Source organism: Gavialis gangeticus, unplaced genomic scaffold (assembly GCF_001723915.1).
Source record: "Gavialis gangeticus isolate Ggan-Ray unplaced genomic scaffold, GavGan_comp1, whole genome shotgun sequence".
In the NCBI taxonomy this organism is placed as follows: Eukaryota; Metazoa; Chordata; order Crocodylia; family Gavialidae; genus Gavialis; species Gavialis gangeticus.
In genome coordinates, this window is record NW_017729032.1 from 115,247,092 (window position 1) to 115,252,796 (window position 5,705).

Genomic DNA, 5,705 nt, shown 5'->3' on the forward strand with positions numbered 1-5,705 from the left:
CTTTGGTGTGGGGCAAATTATGCCACTTGGGGCAAAATAACCCTGCCTGACTTGTACCAGATCTACAGCCAGGGGGATCTAGAGTATAAAAAGCAGTATAAAAAGCTGCCCTGGCAAGCAGCTCAGGGTTGGGCTGTGGTTCCACAGTTGACCTTTGTGTGGCACTACTGCCACGTGTGCCACTGCCGAGCCATTTGAGCAGCTATCACCCAGAAGATTTTTCCATGTGGTGGCCTGCTTTGAACTGTCAAACCATGTCCTCCTGGTCCTAAGTGGCCAGGAGGTCAGCCACCTACAGGGTGGTCCTGGGTGCCACTTCAGAGAAGGCACCTCTGCCTGGGTCCTGCCAATAGCAGGAATTCTGGTGTTCTGTATTTAAAAACTGTAAAATTCCTGATAAAAAAATCTGATGTCACTCTTTAAAATACCCCAAAATCTGTGTACTTCCACAATAAAAACAAAAGATCACTGGACATATGTATGTAGAGAAAGAAAGAGATTAAATGAATTGGACAATGTTTTCTGATATATTTACAATTTTAACGCAATTTGGAAGCCTACCAATGTTTCTATCATAATAAAATGCATTCTAAATACCTATACCATTTGGCATTGACTTTTGTGGTTTTTGTAATAGAAAAATCAGAGCTGTCCCTCACCACTTCGCTCACCAGGATGTGCAACACTGAGTAGCACTGACATGCCAGTGTCCTGCCACTGCCCTTGCCCCTCACTTTCAACCCACAGCCTTCCCCTGACCCCAGTCCCCTCACTCCTGACACACAGGGCCAGACATGTGGGTGAGGGGTTTGTGAGGGTGGCTTAGGGTTGTGGGGTTTGTGGGGGAATTGTGGAGGGACTGTGGATTTGGGAGGAGTGCATGGGGGGTGCTCAGGGTGGGTCCCCTGTCCCCTGCAAGGCAGCACTGCCACACAGCTCATGGACTGCCCCCAACAGGAGCCAAAGTCCCCCCCAAGAGCCATATGCCCCTCTGCAGGGGGTTACTGCCCTCTCCACAGGGCCCACGTGTCCCCCACCTGGCCCCATCCCCCACTCTCTCCCCTAGACCCCCCGATCATTCCTCTACCCATCCACTCACTCCCCCAGACTCCCCATTGGTTGTCCCACCCAGTCCCATCCCCAGCCAGCTCCCCCAGCCATCCCCAGCCCTGCCCCACCTGGCTCCAGCATCCCTGCACTTAAAAAGACCCCAAAACCCTGCACTTACCTGCTGTAACAGTGGCCTCTAGGGGCTCATGGCAGAGCATCTCCATGTTGTGCGGGGCAGTGGGAGGCAGCAAGGATCACCCCCCCATCTTGGCACCTGTGTGGCAGCTGTCACATCAGGTGGGTTCAGTGGGGCTAAGCAGGGCACTGTGCACTTTCTGGGAGCTGGGACCACTTGGGCTGAGTGGTGCCAGCATCTGGGTGATAAGTGGAGCCACCCCAGGTCCCAGAGAGTGCACGGTGCCCTGCCAAGCCACACTGGGCCCATGCGATGAGACACCTTCCGCGTGGGTGCCAGGCAGAGGGATGATCCCCACTTCTCCCCACTGCTCCATGAAGTGTGTGTGGGAGGGCTCTGCCATGAGCCCCCAGAAGCCTTGATTACTGCTACTGCAGCCAGTGAGTGCGGGACTTTTCTCTTTGTTTTAAGTGCCAGAACACTGGGTCCAGGTGGGGCAGGGATGGGGGTGCTGAAGGAGCTGGCAGGGGATGGAGCCAGGCATCAGTCCCCCCATGATCCTCTCCCCCCTCCTACAGCCCCCTCTCTCCTCTACCTACCAGCATGGAGCCTGAGTCCAGCTCTCTGTTGCTGGCACGCTGCCTGCCCTGCACCAGCAGGCAGCATGTTTCAGCACCGGGATGAGGGCCAGCCATAGAGACACTTTGGCTGGCTGCCAGAGAAGCTCTGTGGAGGACCTGAGCCTCCATGCCTTAGGGCACGGTCTGGGACCATGCCTTGCCGTGCTATTTTGCCATGTGATTTTTTAGGTTTTTTTGGACTCCTGGATATCCAGGGGTTTGATTTTGCCCCTGTGCTGCAAATTTGTAGCGCGGGGACCTTTTTTTTGTTCCTGCACATGCCTCTTGCAGTGTCTCAATTGCACTCGTCTGGACGTGCGCTTGTCTGGACATGCTGAAAAAGGGTAAATCTAAGACTTGCCCTACTCTTGTCTTTTGGACATCCCCCTGACCTCACTCACCTCCTCAGAAACACCCCTTCCCCCCAAGTAATAAACAGGTACCTAATGGAAATCCAACCCTTCTTAACAAAAATGGAAAATCTGTCAAATCTTTACTACTGCCACAAAAATCAACACCTCCAACATTGATCCTACACATGTCTATCCCAGAATGTGGTATACCTCATCTAGGGAAAAAAATACCTCCATAGAAACTATGTGGGTGAAACTAGAGAAAAGTTATGCCTCTAGATGAATGATTCCAGAACAAACAAACAAACAAAAAAACAAAACAGGCTGTTTTGCCCATAGGTTATTATGGGGAAACATAAAATGCAGCAGGCAGGCATCAGGGAGCTCCCCCAAAGCCCCAGAAGGGCATCCAGGGCTGTGCCTGAGTTCTCCTGGGGGTGTGAGCCTCCCCTCTGCCTGCCAGATGAGAGAAGCCAGGTGCTACCACCTGGGAACAGCTCTGGGAAGATAGCTGCTGCAGCTAGTTCCCGGTGGCAGCACCTTGGTCCTCTCATCTGGCAGGCAGATTAGGGGCTCACCCACATCCCAGGGAGGGCTGTACCTGAGTCCTCCTAGGGGTGTGGGCCCCTGATCTACCTGTCAGATGACAAACTGGTACGAGATAAGAAACTGGGTGCTGCCACCTGGGATCAACGCCAGAAATATCGGTGCTGCTGCTGGCTCCAGGCAGCAGCACCTGACTCCTGTGCTGGAGTCCTTCTGGGGGTGCATCCCACTGATCTGCCTGCCATCTGACAGGAGCCAGGTGCTGCCACATGGGTCCAGCAACAGCACCAATCTTCCCAGCACTATGTGGAGGCTGTGCTGAGTGCTGATCTGTCATCTGGAAGGCAGGTCGGGGATCTGCACCCCCAGAAAGGCTCAGGCCAGCCCTTGTAGCCCTCCTGGGGGTGCGGGGAGCCCCTGATCTTCCCACCGGATGACAGGAGGTGGGTGCTATCAGCTGGGACCGGCACTGAAACCAGTAAGCCTGGCTCTGAAACTCAAAACATTTTGAAGGCTTTGAAATGTTTTGAGTTCCCTTTTTTCGCTTCAAAGCTGTTTCAAAGGCTTTTGTTTCATTTCAGTTTTGCTGTTTCAAATAGGTGGCACTACTTCACTGTCAGGGCAGCTAGGATCTGGAACCAACTTCCAAGCAAAGTGGTGCTGTATCCTACCCTGAGGGTCTTGAAGAGGAGGCTAGACGAACACCTTGCTGGGGTCATTTGACCCCAGTACTCTTTCCTGCCATAGCAGGGGGTCAGACTTGATGATCTGCTCAGGTCCCTTCCGACCCTACCAACTATGAAACTATGAAACTATTGTAACCCGGGCGTTACTCCAAGAGGTACTCCCTCTCCAATTGAAGGGATCAAAGCAGGTGCACAAGTGCTGTGGGAGGTGTAGGTACTCTCCTCCCACTATAGAACAGAACCAGAAAACCAATGGAGACTTAACCATATACCTTTTAATACTGGGAACATAACATGAATAAATCAGAGGGTTTAGTGTTACAATGCCCCAAGGGGGCAGGATTCAACAAAGGTTAGACACTTACAATCATTGACAAAAAACAGGCTTAACAAAATATAAAACATGAACAGCAGAACAAATAATATGGGTTGGTGAAACATAAAAAGGCACAAAATGCAAAATGTCAAATGACAAGGAAATATAGGGCCTTGGTACCTGGAGGGGGAGAAAGAGGGGAGGAACACAATGGTCCCTTTCTACTGCAAGAAGATTTGCTTCTTGTTATCTCACTCACCCCAAGCCACCTCAGCTGGGACTTAAACACAGATTTCCCACATAGTCAGTAGGAACCACTGCCACACAGCCACCACTTTTGGCACTGTTCCAGGCTGCTAGGGGTCTTGACTTTCCCGGAGTCCTGGCCTCACATTGAGCTGCCTGGCCTCTGATTGGAGGAGCTGGGAGCATAGCTGGGAACCTCTCAGGTCACTGTTCAGATCCTTGCTGGAGGGGGGTTACTAAGTAGCTCTGAGAGAAATGATTTTGTGTTATGCAGACCATAATACTATTTATTAAATATCATGAAAAAGGCATATTTGAACTATTTAACCTTTTTAGTAGTCTGTTCAGTAATATGAATACTGTATGCTTCCTTGGAAAACTACAGAATTTCTGTGGAATGCTTTGGTTGATTCTTAAATACAAAGAAGGGAGTGGCATAAACATAATAATTCAATTCTTTTCTCACTGTAGTCTATGGAATACACCTCTTCCCAGCTGTTAGAGAATAAGTTGTATAACAGGCCATGTACAGGTGTTCCACTTGTTCCTGGAGAAAAACCTACAAGTGAGTATACAAACATTCAAGGCCTTTTTGTGCAGAAGAAAAATGACTCTTCTGCAAGAAGATGATCTCCACCCCAAAGTGCTGAGGGAATTTGCAGAGGTCATTGCAGGACCCCTGGCACAGCTTTATGAGTACTCATGGTGCTCTGGCGAGGTGCCAGAGGACTGGAAAAGGGCCAATGTGGTCCCCATTTTCAAAAAAAGGGAGGAAGGAGGACCCAGAAAACTACAGGCCCATTAGTCTTACCTCAGTCCTGAGGAAGCTCTTTGAGAAAATTATCCAGGAGCACATCTGTGAGGGACCAGCAGGGGAGATCATGCTTAGGGGCAACCAACATGGGTCCATTAGAGACAGGTCTTGTCAGACCAACCTGGTTGCCTTCTACAACCAGGTCACAAAATCCTTGGATGCAGGTGTCACGGTGGACATAGTCTTTCTGGACTTTAGGAAGGCCTTTGACACTGTTGCTCACCCCATTCTCATTAAAAAAATAGGTGACTGTGGTGTTGATGCCTGCACAGTCACATGGGTCACAAATTGGCTGGTGGGCCACACCCAGAGAGTGGTGGTGGATGGGTCTTTTTCAACCTGGAGAGATGTGGGCAGTGGGGTCCCCCAGAGCCCGGTCCTCGGGCCAGCACTGTTCAACATTTTCATCAGCAACTTGGATGAGGGGGTGAAAAGCATCTTGTTCAAATTCGCAGATGACACTAAAATGTGGGGAGAAGTGGGCATGCTGGAGGACAGGGACAGGCTGCAACTAAATCTAGACAGGTTACCAGGGTGGGCAAATGAGAACAGGATGGGATTCAATATTGACAAGTGCAAGATACTGCACCTGGGAGGGAAGAACCAGCAGCATACTTGCAGACTGGGGAACTCCCTTCTAGTCAGTACAGAGGCAGAAAAGGATCTTGGTGTCATTATTGATTCCAAAATGAACATGGGCTGCCAATGTGGGGACATGGTCAGGAAGGCTAATGGCACTTTGTTATGCATCCACAGATGTATCATGAGCAGGTCCAAGGAGGTGATCCTCCCCCTCTATATGACATTGGTCAGGCCACAGTTGGAGTACTGCATCCAGTTTTGGATGCTGCACTTCAGGAGGGATGTGGACAACATTGAGAGGGTCCAGAGGAGGGCCACTCGCATGATCGGGGGCAGCAGGGCAGGCCCCATGAGGA